The sequence below is a fragment of the Macaca nemestrina genome, chromosome 12, assembly GCF_043159975.1.
Source record: "Macaca nemestrina isolate mMacNem1 chromosome 12, mMacNem.hap1, whole genome shotgun sequence".
In the NCBI taxonomy this organism is placed as follows: Eukaryota; Metazoa; Chordata; class Mammalia; order Primates; family Cercopithecidae; genus Macaca; species Macaca nemestrina.
In genome coordinates, this window is record NC_092136.1 from 57645367 (window position 1) to 57664366 (window position 19000).

General features: G+C 41.8%; 1 long non-coding RNA gene across 1 annotated transcript; it reads right to left on the bottom strand.

Moving 5' to 3' along the window:
• Window positions 1-572: 572 nt before the first annotated feature.
• LOC105488734 (uncharacterized) lies at window positions 573-14933 on the bottom strand. The gene is made up of 5 exons (XR_011610859.1): window positions 14849-14933; window positions 13414-13507; window positions 10694-10728; window positions 5098-5201; window positions 573-733 (listed from the first exon to the last, which is right to left on the bottom strand). It is a non-coding gene; the product is annotated as an uncharacterized lncRNA (long non-coding RNA).
• Between the last annotated feature and the right edge of the window lie 4067 nt (window positions 14934-19000).

Genomic DNA, 19000 nt, shown 5'->3' on the forward strand with positions numbered 1-19000 from the left:
GAGACTTGGTGAAGTTGGAGACTGCAGATTCCAGGCTCTCTCCTTGAGGAAGAGAGGGATAGGTGAATGAGTGCAAATGGAGGAGCAGCTGGTTCCTGGAGAATGGCAAATGATGGAGAGCTTTACCTTAATTGGACCTGAAACCTCTAGATCTGGGTCACTACTAAGGACCTCCAAAGAAGAAAATTCAGTTCTATTCAATGACTTACTCAGTATCTATGTGATGCCTTACTAAGCCCTGTGAGGCTACAGAGAGGAATCACCCACAGGTTCTACCCTCAAAGAGCTTGCATATTTTGCCTCGGTAAGATGTTATCTTATCTTGGGTGCTATACTTTGTATCATTATCATTACAGTTCTACTCCTATGCACCATGTTTTATGATTTGTAAAGTTCTTCCAATTTGTTAGCTCATTTAATCTTGCCATAACTCTATAGGGGCAGATAACTCTATTATCATCTCTGGAGGGCACTGAAGTCTTAAGGGTAGGTGACTTTTCCAAATTTATTCAACAAGTCCATGATGTTGAAGGAACCAGAACATCAGTCCTTGTTAATTCCTAGTCCCGAATTCCTTCCATAACAGCATACCACCTCCTGGAATGGGGTGGAGGAGAACTCTGATTCTGCCATAATTGATCTGGTGTGGTATTAACAAGGTAGAACTCATCTGGCCATTGGGGTCTGCTCAGACAGCATAGTCTTCATAAAGCCTGGGTGCCAACAGCCTCATCTGGATGGAAGAAAGCAACAAAAGGAAAAATTACCTTCCAAACATGGCCAGAGTATCTAGAGTCATTTATCATTCATTCAACAAATATTAACTGAGACCCTACTGTGTGCCAACAACTGTGCTGCAGGACACCCTGGATAGGGAAGATATCCCATCAGTCTCTGGCTCTTCTTCCCTCTCACCCTCAGTCTGGCTGTCACACCAAAAAGAGAAGGCAGAACTTCCATACCAAGGAGAGTTTAGTGCAGGTGTCCAGGAGAGAGACAGGCCATCACTTGCCATTCTCCAGGAACCAGCTGCTCCCCTTTTTGCACTCATTCACCTATCTCTCTGTTCCTCAAGGAGAGAGCCTGTAATCTGATGTCTCCAACTTCACCAAGTCTTCTGTATACTCCTATCACCATGGACTGCTATTATCATTACAGTGTGCAGTGTGGCTACCCAAAGGGAGGTAGGTAAGGAGGACCTTACCTACCTCCTCTCTTCTCAGAAACATCCTCATTTCCTCTGGGAAAATCCAGGGAAAACCTGGACTCACCCTACCTATGAATGGTGGCCTCCATTTCCCACACACTAAGTCAGTATTCCGCTTATCCTTTTGTCATATGACACTCAAAGGCCAAGGAAGACTATCTGAGTGTTCCAAGGCTGCTCAGAGAAATCTCCTAGATCCATTCTTCTTTGTTCTTTCTTCATCTGCTTTTTCCTATGATACCACCTCATGTGGCTCAACTTTTGCCCCCAAAACTCAAACTGATTCTGCCACTATCCTTTGAACCTTGTTCTGGGTGTTTCAAGTTCATGAGCTTCGAATTTTTCCTAAAATGGGGTAGGAGTAAGGTTGCCCCTGTCTTGTCTTCGATGGGAGCCCCCACACGGCACCCAGTCCCCCATATCAGCCATGTGGTTGTGCCCTCTTCTAAACTAAACCTAAATAGACCATTGGTATGGGCATAACTTTGAAGTGGCTCACCTAGGAGAGGAAGGGGAAGCTGCAGTTTGATGACTATTTAGAGTTAGAGCCAGTAGTCAGGAAGAGGTTGCAAGTTGTTATTGATAGAGAAGGGCATCAAAGGAGTTTCCATATGAAGGTCTCTATTCCTTAGGGTTTTTTTTTTATTTTTTATTTTATCATGATTGAAGTGGCAGGTGGTGCTGCAGGAGGTTAAGGGAGAGGAAATAAATTCTGAAATAGCTTCTGTGGAAATCAGGAGACAGGGATGCTGGGTATTGACAGAGGGATGGGTGGGAACTATGGAGGGCCTGGCAGAAAGGAGACCATAATTTGTAGGGTTCTCGTTCTTGTGTTTGGGTAATTGGCCCAGGACCACTCAGCTCCCTGTGTGCAAGGACAGGAAAGATGGTACTTGGATTGATGCAGGATTGGGAAATCACTGACAATGGCAGTGGGGAAACAGAGGTCAGTGGAACTGTGTGTTGACAAGACACAGGTAGATGTAATGAATCAGTGGAAGGATAGAGAGGGACTAAAGCCAGGAGAAGTCTGAAGGAGTTCTAGAAAAAGGAAGACTTGAGGAGCTGCCACAATAAGGACAAGAACAGTAGAAGCAGGGGTAAGGAATTGTGAGTATCTCAAAAATAGGAGACTTTGGTCATATGAAATACTGGAGAATAAGACTTCACAAACAAAGTAGTTTGGGTAAGAACAAGGTCAACTTTGTGCCTATAGGCAAGGACAGCTAAGAAATCTATGCAGATATCTCTGGCCCACTCAAAACTCGGACCTCCCAGTTTCTCAACTTTATTCCTTCAACTGCATATCCCTCCTCTCCCTATCCCTACACCCATGATGACTAAGAAAGTGTTCTTGGGGCATAAGTTTCAGGAAGGCTGTGGCAACTATGATAATTTCAAGTTATATAAATTGTAAGAGCAAAGATAGGGGCTCTTAGTGAAAAATAAGTTCCATATTTTCTTTCTCCCAACACACACCCAGTTGAATCCACATCTAAGACTATTGGCTATGTATACAATGCTTAGGAGTACCCCCATGAACTTCTGTTCTCATGAGTTCCCGTGGGCTGTGCTTAGGTCCCCTCTCTGGTCGCCTCCCTGGCAGATGCAGCATCATGGCAGAGTTGGTGGTATGTGATAAATTACAAAAATGGCTGTAAGTTATTCTTCTTCTACTTTCCCTTTTGTGATGTAACTTGAAACATATCCCATCAAGAGTCTTTTTCCTATCCCTTGAATCTCGGGTGGTTTTTGTGAATGGCTGAAAGAATATGGCAGAAGAGACACTTCAAATTCTAAACCTAGACCAAAAGAGGCCTTACCTGCTTCCATTTGCTTTCCTTGAACCTTGAGCTGTCCCATGACCAAGTCCAGGCTAGTTTGCTAATTGATGACAGACATGTAGCCCTGTTACCCCTGTACCTCCAAGTGACATCCAGTCAACTTCCAGAAGCAGAGCTGTCAGCTGTGTGAGCGATGCCACCCTAGATCATCCAGCCCCTAGCTGAGCCTCCAGCTGAAGGCACACACATAAAGAAGCTTAGCCTGGAGCAGTGAAACCAGACTCAAATTAGCAGAACCACCGAGCCAGTCCATGGACTCATAAGCAATAATAGATGGTTATTACTTTAAGCCACTAATTTAAGGGAGGGATTGTTTGTTATGCAGCAAAAACTACCAGACACAGGGTGAAATGGAGAAGAGATAAGAAATGCATTGTCCTATGTAAAAAAAAGATCATACGCTAATCATAGTATCTGACACATCACAGGGCCACTTCTCTTCTGACAAAGGCACCCCTTTCTCCTTTCTTCTGGGTTGATGTAGCCCCACATAAAGATTCATGACTTGCCATGTAGTGCTGATAGGACACAGCTCCTACTTTCCCCCTCAGTCAGTTACCCTTGTGCAGGACACAACTTGCTCAACTGCAAGCAGCCTCCTTGCATGCCATCAAAGAGTCTTCTTTTGCCCTCTCTAGGCAGCAATGCTGTACTATGCTATACCGCAACACAGCTCATTGGACAAGAACTTGGTATCTGACCAGGTGATGGCAAATCACATTCTTGCTTTTGGAAATCCAGATTATAAAATGTGGAGAAAGTCAGTTAGTAGTAGGAGTAGAAGCTAAACAAAGATGCATCTAGAAAGGTCTTATAGTAGAGTATGGGGGCGTGAGTCCTGGAGGGCTATGCAAGGTTATGGCAAGCTGAAATAGAGAAATTGTAAGTAAAAAGGAGCTGGAAACACAGAGAGAATACAGAGGGTTGTGAGAAGAACAGTGATATCTGGCAGAGGAGTGGACACACTGGGCATGGCTTAGTTGGCTTAATGACACAGCACCGCAGTGAGGAGTATGAGAACCTGTCACTGAAGTCCTCCAGCCACCAGGGATCTGGAACTAGCTTCCACCCAGACTCTTGAGACCCTGCACCATCATGGTCCTATCTGGGTTTCTGAAAGACTCAGATTCTTGGCTTATTTGCCTCCCTTGCTTGGGTTGACCCCAGTGATGCTCTGTTCCTTGTATACTAATGACCCCCAAGTTAACCAGAAGCTTATCTCCCAAGACCCACGACCTCACAGATCCAAAGGCAGGCAAATCCCATCACTACCCATTTATGAACCTTCTTCTCAACAGTCCCCACCTCTGCCCCAGGTCTTGGTTAGACACACCTAGGGGAAATGACTGCCAGGGTCAGCAGGGTGTGGGGCTGCAGAGCAAAGGAAAATGTGCCATCAGGAAGCAGCTATGGCACAAACACCCAGACTTACTGTCACTGCTGATCCAGCCCATAATGCCTCTCTCCCTGGACAACATTCTTCCAAAACCCAGTGTATACTCATATCTAGGAAGTCACCACCACCCATGAAAGCCTCTCTCCCACCTCGGGAAGGAATCTCTCTGCTCTCAGGCCTTGCTAATCCTCTCTCTTTAGGACCCAGTCATCCCAGAGCTGGAAGACCCTATAGAGGTTACGCTGTCCCATTTGTAAATGAGGACCCAAAATCACAGAGGCTGACCAAAGCAGGAAAGAGAAAGTGTAAGAATTGGAACCCTTATCTCCTGCCTCCTTCCTATTTGAAAAGGGCCTCAGCCCCCAGAGAGGGTCTATTAGGAAAACTGCAGTCAGTGAAAAATAGTGTGCATTCATTCATTCTGTTTTATCACTGATCCCATGCCAAACCCTGTACTTAACAAGCTGAACTCAGCTGCGATTCCCTTAAATAATATAATCTTCAACATTCTCTTTGGATCAACCCAACCCAAACCCAGAGCCTGGAGGCCAGAGCTCAGCTCAGAGCCAATGACAGAGCCCAAACCCAGATACCACAGGATGCCAGTGACCCCAGAGGCCGCCAGAAAATTACCAATATGGGACACCCACCATGATCAGCCTTCTGTTTCCCATCTTGGCAGTGCAGGTAGAAAGCGTTCTTCTTCCTCAGCTGTAGTCCCAGAGGCTTGGCCTCAGCTGGCCTAAGACCTGCTCTAGAATAAGGAGTCTGAGCTCAGTCAGGCCTCAAACCCAGTCACCTCATGTGCTACCCTTTCTTTTCCCCTCTTTCTGAGAGTATTTCTCAGGCAGTGTCCACTGAAACCAGAGCAGCTTCCATCCACCGGGGCTTGGCCAACACTCCCACCATCTTATGATGGAGGTACCATTAAAACTTTCATTTTACAGAAGAGGAAACTGGGGCTCACAGAAGAAATCATTAGCTGTGAGCTATGCAGATGGTAACTAGTGGAGTGGAGACAAGAAGCCATGTCTGACTCCGCAGCCTAGGCTCTATTAGGCTGCTGAAGGAGAAAGGGCATCTGCAGGCCTCCTGAGGAACAGTGCCTGGTGACCGTGCTGAAGGCAGCAGATGCTACAGCATCTCTTCTCAGGCCAGGCTAGCCATAGTGTCTGGGGTCCTGTCTGCTGCAATAGTGCTGGTGATTCAGGCCAAACTAGGCATCCTGAATCCCAGGCAGGAAGGGGATAGTTGGTGGTGTCTGTGGAAGCTCTCATTTCAGGCTAGGAGGCCAGCCCAAGACCAGGGATGGTGGAGCCCAGGCTGTTTGCTGCTCTAGGTCCCCTCTTCAGGACACTGCGGTGGATATATAAGGTTTTGCCTTGAGAAGAGGACTAAGTCAGTGAGGCTGAGCTGTAGGGGCTACTGGGAACAGGCTCAGAGCCCCTGTGACCCAATCCTTGCTGTAGGACCCTGGACACAGACTGCAATGGACTTGGGAGAGTTGCCCAGAAGCTGCTTCAGCCTGAGAGCTGGGGCAACGCCGCTGGCAGAAGCGTTGCTGGCAGAAGTTGGCTACACAGGGGCAGGCTTCTCCAGTGGGAGGGTGCCCTGAGAGCCTGCGGCCAATCCTGACCCCCACCTAGGCCCACATGGAGCCTAAGCGCTGAGTAGGGTGGGGTAGGCCCAACACCCAGAAGGAGAAGGGACAACATTGCCCCGGCACTCCTGGAGAAACCTCCCCTTTGCAGCTCATGAGGGTAGTGGGTGATTCTTCAGGAGGATAGATGACCCTTTATCTGATCATCCAGCTCTTTGGCAAGAAGGACAATGATTTCCCTCCTGTTTTCTAGCCTGCGGAATCGTCTGCTGGTGATCCCAGGCGTTTTCACCTTGGTTCTCATACGCACACTGCCATCTGCTGGGAGGATGGAGGAGCGACCCAGAGGCTGCATTCTAAGTGCAGGCTCAAGCCAGAAGTCATATCCCTAGAAAAAACCGTCTCCTACTAGTTCCAGAAGATGCACCAGCCTCCCTCTTGGCCTGCCTGCCTTCTGCTTCCTCAGGTCCCCTATGCTCTCTCTCACATCCCCTAAGGATACCAATTTCTCTCTCTCTTGGGTTCCTCTTCCCCAACTCTCCACCTTAGACAGTTGCTTCCTGAGGGCAGATTCAGTTCCAAGCACAGAGGTGCAGGTACAGAACAGGGGTTCACCACACAGTTGCTGAGGGCTGCAGCAGGAGGGCTTTGGGGCATGTGGGCCCTCGAGACAGGAGATGACACCTATGCCTTCTGTCATGTGTGGACCATGAGAGAGAGGGCACAGGGTCCAACCCATTGGAGGTCTGGAAGGAAGGTTACATGGAAGTGCTGCCGTCAATCTGCCCATGGGCTGCAGGCCCAGAAACCAAGCCCATTCCAGAGCTGCCCTGAAGCCCGGAGGAGAGTGTGTGTGTGCGCGCGCGCACGTGCCTCTGCTGCAAACTCTGGTAGCAAGTTGGGGAGTCAGAGCCACCTAGCAGAGCATCAGAGGTGGAAGAGCCCTGTTTTAGTGTGTTTTCATGCTGCTAATAGGGACATACCTGAGACTGGGTAATTTATAAAGAAAAGAGGTTTAATTGACTCACAGTTCAGCATGGCTGGGGAGGCCTCACAATCATGGTGGAAAGCAAATGAGGACCAAAGTCTCATCTCACATGGCAGCAGGCAAGGAGAGATTGTGCTGGGGAACTCCCATTTATAAAACCATCAGATCTCATGAGATTTATTCACTACCATGAGAACAGTATGGGGGATCCACCCACATGATTCAATTATCTCCACCTGGCCCTGCCCTGGACACATGGGGATTATTACAATTCAAGGTAAGATTTGGGTGGGTACACAGCCAAACCATATCAAGCCCTTTGTGACCCTCCCATCAGAACCCCCACTTTATGGATGAGAAAACTGAGGCTTAGAAATAGGGTGCATCACACTGACCCTTCTGATAAGACGGACTATGAAAGGACATTCCCGAAGGACTTAGAGGACATCTAGTCTAATCCCTTCACTTACAGATGGGGAAACCAGGGAGGATAGCAGGAGGGAGGGATACTGATCTGTGTGAAGTTACAATGCTAGTTAGTATCTGTCCTGTGCTTTTTCTGTGCACCAAACTGCCCCAGTGTGAAGAGGTCAGCTCCTAATGCAGGATCTGCTGAAGTCAGGGGGGCTTCAAGGTTAGGGTGCAGGGAGTGGGCAGGGTGGCTGCCCAGGCTTTCAGTGAGGAGGAAGGCTGAGGCAATAGCCACTGGCTGCCCTGTCCTGCTGTGATGCTTCCACCCAGGATGTGTATTTATTCTTGTGCTTTTATTTACTCATCTTTTATTCATTCACATCCTGTCAATGTATATTGTTTACATTATAAATCATATGTATTCCCACATTCCCTTTTATGGAAAAGGCCCAGGACTGTTCTGAGGCTCTGAAAGTGGCAGTGGTGGCAGCACTATGTCTCCATCCTCCCTGGGGCCTCCCAACAGGCTGCAAAATTCCCATATGCCAAGCTGAAAGCTGAGGCCACTTAGGCCCCAGAGCACCCGCTCAGTGCAGCATGTGCATCTGACCTTCGACAGAGGGAGCATGAGACAGAGGAGGAATGAGAGAGGGTGGAGCTCTGCAGGGAAACCCAAGGATGACATTTTCCTCACAGCCCCTTCCTGAGCTGGCAAGTAGGGCTGGGTTGGGGCATCAGCTGCCTGAAACCATCTGAAGGGAGTAAGAAGCATCTAAGATAGTCTACAGGAAAGCCTCAAGCCAAAAAACTTGGATTGCAAATACCAAGACCAAAGGAGAAGAAACAGATTTGAGAAGAAGAGATGGAGCCAGGAATTGGTAACCTAATGGGGCATGGCATTTGAGAAGCAGCAAGTCAGGAATAAATGCAGCAGGCCTAGGAGGGTCCTGGCAGATAGCTGCAGTTTGCATTTATAGACTGACTTAAGTAGGGTGGGAGGGCCTTGGAGTTGTGGCCAGACTGAAATTTCAAAAGCTGGGCTAAGCAGATGTACCTTGCAGCTGTGAGAATGAACAAAAGGAATACACACACACACACACACACACACACACACACACACACATCCTTCACAAAGCTGCTTCTTCCTCTTTGGTCTTGGCATTCTCAATCCATCTCTCTGGTTCTTGGCTTGAGGCTTTCCTATAGATTAGCTTGGATTCCGCTTACTCCCTTCAGGTGGTTTCAGGAAGCTGGTGCCCCAACCCAGCCCTACTTGCCAGCTCAGGAAGCGGGTGTGGGGGGAAATACATATATACATATATACATGTATTTGGTGGGCTGTTGATATGTGTATGTATATATATACACACATATAGTTTGGGGTTTTGTTCCCTCCATACACACACACACACACACACACACACACACCTTGCAGCATACATATATGTATGGAGGGAATAAAACCCCAAACTATTTCAGTTGCATATCAAAACTTTGGATATGTCTAAAGCTCTACTCAGAGGAAGAGTCATAGCCTCAAACACATTGTTAGACAAGATAAGTAACTAATAGCTGGCACCAGAGGCAAACTCTGAAATCACAGTGGCTTAACACTTTAAAGGTTATTTCTGGTTCAGTGTCCATGCCTATTTCCAACAGTCATTAGAAATGTAGGCTGATGGAGGAGCTGTGCCATCTGGAACTCATGGCCTATAAGGCTGTGGTAAAAACAGAAGAAAGAAGAGGGAGAAAACATACCGGCTCTTAACCCTCTCAGTTCAGACAAAAAACATATCACTTCTGCTCATAACAAATGGGCTAGAGCAACTCACATGGCTGAAACCAAATCTCAAGGGACCTTGTGATATGACACAGAGTAGCATGTGTGTATCCAGTGCTCCCTAGCTCAGCTACATATTAAACATTAGACAAGAAATAATTACAATAATTTAATTGATTCATGCATCGAACTAAACAAGAAAAAAACCAAAATTATCCCAAGAAAAGCAGAAAGAAGAAACTAATAATAAAAATATAATTTAATTAATTAAGAACAATTTATTAACTGCTCAACTGATGAAAAGGCTAAAATAAAATAGATAAATTACTATATGTTGAGTATCCCTTACATGAAATGCTTGGGACCAGAGGTGTTTTGGACTTCAGACTTTTTCAGATTTTTGGAATACCTGCATATTCATAATGAGATCTCTTTGGGATGTGACCCAAGTCTAAACATGGAACTCATTTATGTTTCATATAGACCTTATACACATAGCCTTGAAGTAGTTTTACACAATATTTTAAAAATTTTGTGTATAAAACAAGTTTGTGTACATTGAACCGTCAGAAAGCAAAAGTGTCACTATCTCAGCCACCCATGTGGACAATCTGTGATTGTTTGGCATCACCATCTTTCCTGACTTTGAATTTATATGCTACCAATAAGCATTTTCTTCTATTTATTCACACAGAAGTACTTAACAGTAAAACATATGATATACCCTTAATACAGTGAAAAAATAATGCGTTCAAGGTAATGAAGCAGCACAGTAGCATTCCCAGAATACCCGGATCAGCTGTTAAAAACAGCAACAACAAACAACGACAGGCTTGGTCTCCTGACATGGCAACAGGTCAGCGTTAGAAAAGGTTTGGATTTTGGAACATTTCAGACTTCAGATTTTCAGATTAGAGATGCTTAACCTGTAGTTAATTCAATCAAAAAGAAGCACAAATACACAAAACAGGGAAATAACCACAAATATGTAGAAAGTTAAAATACTATTATTTAACATTTTTCATAACTATGTTAATGTATTTTTAAAGCTGTGTGAAATTACTTATAGAAAAAATGTTATCAAAATTGACTAAAGACATATTTATAATCATGGAAAATATTGAGAAAGTTGTAAAAGAAATGATACATATACATGCATATGCACACATACATAAATAGTTTCTCACATAAACTCTTTCAGACCTCTGAGGAACAAATAATTCTGAAGTTGAACGAGTCCAGTGCATAAAAAGGAAAGAAAATCTCAGTAGTCTTTGTAACAAAACAAGTTAAACAATTGATGGTGAGAACAACTGGACACATCGCAGGGAACAACACACACTAGGGCCTGACGGGAGAGGGTAGGGGTGGGAGGCAGAGCATCAGGAAGGATAGCTAATGGATGCTGGGCTTAATACCTAGGTGATGGGTTGATCTGTGCAGCAAACCACCATGGCACATATTTACCTGTGTAACAAACCTGCACATCCTGTACATGTACCCTGAAACGTAAAATAAAAGTTGAAGAAAAAAATACATAAATAAAAAGTATGATTCATCTACGCTTAAAAACATATGCTGTCATAAGAATATCTTTAAAATATGTTACATGAAAAAATCAAGATGTATATTATATAAATCTTAATGGATACATTTATATATGTATATATATGTATATGTAAATATATACATGCAGATACATGAAAATTGATCGTAAAACTTGACAAGACACGAAAACTACTACAGATTAATTTCATTTTTTAAAATAAATTTTTAATCTAGTTATTTATTTATTTTGAGACCGGGTTATGAGACTGGCTAATTTTTGTATTTTTGGTAAAGATGGGGTTTCACCATGTTGCCCAGACTGGTCTCAAACTCCTGGCCTGGAGCGATCCACCACCTTGGCCTCCCAAAGTGCTGAGATTACAGGCATGAACCACCGCACCTGACCTAATTTCACTTTTGAATAAGAAAGCAAAAATCTTAAATAAAATACTAGCAAGTAGAACTTAGTAGCATATTTTTGGCAATACCAAGTAAAATTCATACCAGAAATGCAAGAGTGATTTAAAATTAGGAAATATGTTAATCTAATTACCATGTAAATACACTTAGATGTCCTCAGACTAAAAGTCAGCATCATGCTTAATGTTAAAACTTTAGAATCATTTCTATCAACATCAGGAATAAAGTCAGGGTATACTGTAACACCAATATTATTTAACACTGTTGCGCAGTTATTGACTGATATAAATAGCCAGAAGAAATAAATACAAGATGTGAAATTGGGAAGAGGAGGGAAAATTATAATTATTTGTAATTGATATGAAAAAATCCAAACAATTTAATGGAAACAACAAATGGTAAATGACAATTAGAAAACTGAAATATAAAAACAGATTTTTCCTATATGAAAAATGAGTTAAAAATAGTACAGGAAAAAAGTTCACATTTACAATAGCGGTAAAAGCAGAAATGCCCAGAAATGCATTTGAGAAAAAGTGTTTAGAACCTATAAACCTCTACTGAGGAGCAAAAAGACTAAAATAAATGAAGATACAACTAATGTTTGGCTATAAACAAAATAAACTTAATTTTATAAAGTTGGTAATTATCATTAAATAGATGTATACATTAATTGTGATACCAATCCTACCAATGGCTTAGAAAGTGATTATAATGTTAATCTGGAAAAGATATTTGTGCATATAGGCAGTAAAATTCTAGATAAGAGGAATGATAATGAATTAGCTCCACCTGATAATAAAACATATTATTAAGCTATAGTAAATAAACCAGTACACTACTGACACAGTAGACTGATAATTGGCACAAAATGGAGAGTCCAGAGAGAAATCAAAACATAGATGTGAATTTACTATAAGGGTAGCATTTTGAATCAACATTTGAAAGACTGGTTGTTCAATAAATGGTGCTGACTCATCACCTAGTCTTTTTTGTGGGGGCAGGAGATGGAGAAGCAGCAGCATCACCATTATTACTATTATCCGGACTCTGACCCGGAGGGGAATTGGTTATGGAGAAGGGGCTTAAATGAGGGTCATACGATCATAATACAGAGAACCTGTGACTTTAGTATCCCTGCTGTAAGCCTTATAAATCTCTCTAAAGCTGAAGACAAATGGAAGACAGGGACATCAGGCAGGGAAAATAACAGATTTGCTGAGAGGCTGTTTGCCACTATTGGCTTCAGTTGAAGCTGTGAACTATCTTAGCTCACTCTTCTATCTCCTCTCCCCACACTTTTCTTCAACAAATAACCCATTCCATTTAAAGATGAGAACCAATCCCCTAGAAATTGCACAAGACCTTAGCAAAGGGTTGGAGCTGGAGAATATAAGAAGAGGAACATAAACAAAAAGCAGATGAAGAACAAATTTCAAGAGGAATTACCCACGCAAACAAGGGAAGGATTCAGACAAATAATTTCCCACAGTTTTCATTAAATTATAGATGACATGATCTCTCTTTCTGAAGAAAAATTTAGAGAACAGACATAAAGGTATGGAGAAGAGCTTATAAAAAATGAAATAATAATCTGGCAAAAGTCAAGAAAATAAACAAAAGCAAAAGAGAGAGAGAGATTACAGAGATCTACTTCACATCAGAAACAGCAAATAATATTTTAAAATGAATGAAAATACAGCCAGAGTCCTTACGGTCAGAATTAAGGAAATCACATAAGACAAAATGGAATAAAGTTTTTTTAAAAAAATAGACATAATCATGAGGAAGTTGGTAGATAAGGAAATCCAATATATATCATAGGTGTTTCTTTTATTTTCTTTTCTTTTCTTTTTTTTTTTTTTTTTTTTTTTTGAGATGGAGTCTCGCTCTGTCACCAAGCTGGAGTGCAGTGGCGCAATCTCAGCTCACGGCAACCTCCGCCTCCCAGGTTCAAGCGATTCCCCTGCCTCAGCCTCCTGAGTAGCTGGGACTACAGGCGCACACCACCATGCATGGCTAATTTTTTGTATTTTAGTAGAGACGAGGTTTCACCATGTTGGACAGGATGTCGATCTCCTGACCTTGTGATACACCTGCCTCAGCCTCCCAAAGTGCTTGGATTACAGGCGTGACCCACCGCACCCGGCCAGGTGTTTCTTAAGAAGACAATATTCCCAATAAAATGAAAGCTACCTACTTGTCTTTCACATACTTACCTTTTTTTCCAAGCTCTATCTGTACGCATGTATGAATGTGTATATGAGAGAGATTTCCGAAATGATGTTCATCAAGAGTTAGAGATAGTCGTTTCTGCATGGTGATGTTTGAGAGTGAATATTAGCTTTCTTCTTTGTATCTTGTATAATAAACATGTATTAGTTTTATAAAGTCATTTTCATTCAAAAAGAAAGTCAAATAATTAAAACAACCAATGGTTTTGAAAAGTCAAGAATTAAAAGCAATTTATATAAAAATTAACTTTATATGTGTAATAGACCTAAAGGTAAAATGTAAAACTATAATACTCATAGAAGCAGGGATAGAAAAATATCTTGACCTTGGGTTAGCCAAAGAGTTCTAGATATGACACTAGAAGTACAATCCGTAACATAAAGTATTGATAAATTAAACTTCATCAAAATTTAAAAATTTTCTTTGTGAAGAATATGGTTAAGGAAATAAAAACATTGGCTGGGCATGGTGGCTCACACCTGTAATCCCAGCACTTTGGACATCTGAGGTGGGCAGATCACTTGAGCTCAGGAGTTCAAGACCAGCCTGAGCAACTTGGCGAAACCCCATCTCTACAAAAAAATACAAAAATTAGCTAGGTATGGTGGCATGCACCTGTAGTCCCAGCTACTTGGGAGGCTGAGGGAGGAGGATGGCTTGAACCCGGGAGGCAGAGGTTGCAGTGAGCTGAGGTCGCACCATTGTACTCCAGCCTGGGCGACAGAGCCAGTCCCTGTCTCAAAACAATGACAACAAAACATAACATCAGTCACAGACTAGGAGAAAATATTTGCAAATCACGTATCTAACCCTCAAAATTCAGCAATAAGAAAACAACTCAATTTTTAAATGGCAAAGGGTTTAAATAGACACTTCACCAAAAGTATACTGATAACAAATAACCACATGAAAAGATGATCAACATCATTAGTCATTAGGTAAGTAAAAAATAAAAACACAATGACACACCAGCATATACACAAACGTGGCTAAAATTAATAAAACAAAACTGACAATATTAAGTGCTGATGAGAATGTGGAGTAACTGAAACTCTCAGATAGTCCTGGTAGAAATGCAAAATTATACAGCCACTCTGGAAAACATAAGCGCTTCCCTAAAAAGCAAAACATACGTTCACCTATGTCCCAGCCATTTCATTTTTTTTTTTTTGTATTTAGAGAAATAAAAACTTATGTTAACATAAAAATCTGTACTCAAATGTTTATAGCAATATTTCGTGATCACCAAAAACTGGAAACAACCCAATTGTCCTTCAGTAGGTGAGTAGATAAACTGTGCTGTATACACACAAGAGATACCACTCAGCAATAAAAAGCTATGCACTATCGATACACATAACAACCTGGATGAATCTCAAATGCATCATACTAAGTGAAAGAACTCAAAAGATTACATACCATATAATCACATTTATAAGATATTCTGGAAAAGGTAAAAATATAGGAACAGAAAACAGATCACTGGTTGCCACGGGTATGTGATGGAGATGGGTCTTAATAAAGGTACAGCAGGTGGGATTCTTTGGAACGTTGAAATTGTTCTGTTTTGGTTACAAGAATCTATGTACATGTAAAAACTCATGGAAAAAAGTGAATTGACAACTTGTCAATTTAAAAACTTCACTGCCTCCCCACACCCTGTGTACATTTAGCTTTCCACATTCAAAACCTTCTTGATATAAATTAAGTTATATTAACCCAGAAAGTAGATCAGGGGAGCAGGTATAGAACAACATTTGGATCTACAGGTGCCATGACTTTAGGAAGACATGAGATTATATCCTTATGGTGACACGAGCTCATTTACATAGCTGCATCAGTTTCATAGGGAAACAAAAAAATAAATAAAGCAAGACCACCCAAAGTACAACAAATACAAAAGTATAACAAATTACCACTTTAAAGAAATATTGAAAACAAGGCTATTGAGGAAAGTTTCTGCTACGTATTAGTTTGGCACCCATCTTATCTTTGCCTTTTGTTTTGGTAGCGTAGTATTGAAAAAATCCTACATAGACCATTGGAATGGAATACAGAGCCCAGAAATAATGCCACACACCTAGAATCATCTGATCTTCAACAAAGCCAACATAAACAAGCAATGGGGAAAGAACTCTCTAGTCAATAAATGGTGTTAGGAAAACCATCTGAATAACTATGTGGAAGATTGAAACTGACCCCTTCCTTACACTATATACAAAAATTAACTCAAGATGTATTAAAGTCTTTAATGTAAAACCTAAAACTATAAAAACCCTGGAAAGTAACCTAGGAAATACCATTTTGGACACAGGACTTGACAAGGATTTCATGACAAAGATGCCAAAAGCAATAGCAACAAAAACAAAAATTGATAAATGGGACCTAATTAAACTAAAGAGCTTCTGCTAGCAAAAGAAATTATCAACAGAGTAAATGGACAATCTATAGAATGGGAGAAAATAATTGCAAAGTATGTATCAAACAAAGATCTAATATCCAGAATCTATTTGGAACTTAAACAATTTTACAAACAAGAACAAAACTACCCCCATTAAAAAGTGGGCAAAGAATATGGACAGATATTTTTCAAAAGAAGACATACATGCAGCCCACAAGCATATGAAAAAAAAGCTCAGCGTCACTAATCACTAGAGAAATGCAAATCAAAACAATAATGAGATACCATCTCACATCAGTCAGAATGGCTATTACTAAAAAGTAAAAAAATAACAGATGTTGGTGAGGTTGTGGAGAAAAGGGAACACTTTGATACTGCTGGTGGAGTGTAAATTAGTTCAGCCATTGTGGCAAGCAGTGTGGCAATTCCTCAAAGAACTTAAACAGAATTAGCATTTGACTTAGCAATCCCATTACTGGGTATATACCCAAAGGAATATAAACCATTCTACCATAAAGATACATGCATGTGTATGTTCATGGCAGCACTATTTAAAGTAGCAAAGACATGGAATCAACCTAAATGCCCATCAGTGGTAGACTGGATAAAGAAAATGTGGTACATATACATCGTGGAATACTGTGCAGCCATAATAAAAAAGAATGAAGTCACATCCTTTGTAGCAACATGGATGGAGCTGGAGGCCATTATCCTAAGCGAATTAACGCAGGAACAGAAAAACAAATACCACATGCTCTCACTTATAGGTGGGAGCTAAACAACGAGAACACATGAGCACAAAGAGGAAAACAACAGACCTTGAGGCTTACTTGTGGGTGAAGGGTGGGAGGAGGGAGAAGATCACAAAAAGTACCTATCAGGTATTACGCTTATTACCTGGGGAACAAAATAATCTGTACACTAAACCCCTGTGACACACAGTTTACCTATATAACAAACCTGCACACGTATCCCTGAATCTAAAATAAGTTACAAAACAATAATAAAATAAAAAGAAAATCCTGACACCCAGAGAAATGTAGTGAAAATAACAATGTATTTTCAGTCCACCTTGCACCATCAAGATGATCTTCAATTAACTTGTTTCAGAAGCTTGAAAGAGAACAGTAGAAAATCATTATTTTTCCAACAAAAAAACACAAAATTAACTGCTTACATTCCTTGTGAGAAATAAAGTGTCACAAGTGAAACTTAAAATAACCTTTTATGGAAACACTTAGAAGAAATCCAGATACATTCATAGAAATAGCAGAATGATCTTTATTCCCAAGCTTTATTTTTTTTTTTTGAAGTGAGTTAACCTGACAGTAATAGTGCATCAGGAATTGCCAATATATTCAAATTTAATACACAATGCATTCAAGCAGGCGTTTTACTCAAAGATATTTAAAAACATATTTGAAAACAAAATTAAGAACAAACATTGAAAGATGCCCTACAGCTCCGAGGTTTCTATAAAACACCATTTTAAAACCAGCCACCTACAGCTTGATAAACACCATCTAAGCCAAACGAGACTGTGAATGATCAATCATTCAATGCAAACCTGTTCCCACTTTATTTACCCAATTATGGTTTTCAGTTGCTAAATAACATACATATAAGCTTACATTCAGTTAGAGAGGTTATTCAAGGCACTTTGTATAACCCAGACACTATTATCTTCATTCATGCACCCAATAAATATTTGCTGAAGTCTACCATGTCATAGGCACTCCTCTAGGCACTGGGGATGCAGACAAAACTCCCTGCCCTAATGCAGCCTCTACTCCAGAGGGGAGGGACAGGCAAGCAAGGAGGGTAATAAGCTTTAGAAGGTGGTAAGTGCAAGGAAGAATATAAAGCAGGGGAAGAAGATCAGGAGTGTTGTATTTTAAATACGTTGGTCATGGAAAGCCTCATTGAGAAAGGCGATATTTGAGCAAAGACTTGAAGGAAGTGAGAGATTGAGCCATGTAGATACTTGGTGTAAGAGCATCCCCGGCAGAGGGCACAAGTGCAGAGGCTCAGGGTGGGTGCTTCCCAGGCATGTTTGAGTGAGAATGGGGAGCCCAGTGTGGCTGGAGCTTGGAGCAAGGAGACTGTAATTAGAGATGGGCTCAGAGAGGTGAGGATATTAAAAACTTCAGCTTCTTGCGGACCATTAACCATGTAAAAACAGGATCTAATTCCTCTCCTTGCCTCCTTCCATTCAAGGATCAATGTCTTCCAGTGTACTAGGGGGAAACAGCCTTTGTCTCAAGTGCATTTTTGACCTGGACACACTGCAGCCTGTTCCTCTGCTTGCATCTGGTGGCACCACAACCCCCCACTCATGCTGTTTCTAGTTACTGGGCAGTCTGAATTAGCATTACCATTCATTCACTGCTGCTGCCTCTGCCCTAGCATTATAAGGGGGAAGTCCCTTGCTCCAAACAGGGAAGAGTGCCCTTCCTTATACCCTAAGACCACTGACATAGCTCATGGTGTGTCCAAGACTTTTCTAAAGGCTTGAGGAAACCATAAGAGGATTACAGTGCACGAGGAAAACCTGAATAGCATCTTACTGAAACCATGGCCCACCTGCCATCTCCCACCACAGGGAGTTCTTTCCCGGCTGACTCTCCATTAGGCCCAGCGCCTCCAAAAATCCTAGGTCTTCAAACCCTGTCCTCTCTTCTTCAGTCCCCAGGCTGTCAAATTCCTGACTCTGCGCCACCAGAGGAAGTCTCAAATTTTACCAAACAACAACTTTTCATCAAAAGAACACACTACTTTATTCTGAAAAGCCCCTTCATCCTTGTGTCAACCCCTACTCTGTCCAGATGTGCCGCTGGGCCTTGCCTTTGCATAACCAGAAGGTTCATGGAAGCCTTTTCCCTCTGCCAAGATGAAGTCTTCCACAGGCCCTAGAATGTAGAAACATCTCCCAGCACCTTTTCTAAAAATGTCAACATTTTGCTCCTGTGATACTTGATACAGTTTAAAACTATTATGTGTTATGAAAAATATAAACCAGGAGTCATATTACTTGTTTGCTGCACACCCACCTTCCTGGGGTGTGAGTTGCTAACCAAGCAGCAGGTGTGAACTTAGCAAGGTAAGGCCTATTTAACCATCAGGCACAGTGAGCACTAACATGTTTTAATTTATCTTAAAATCAGGAAGAA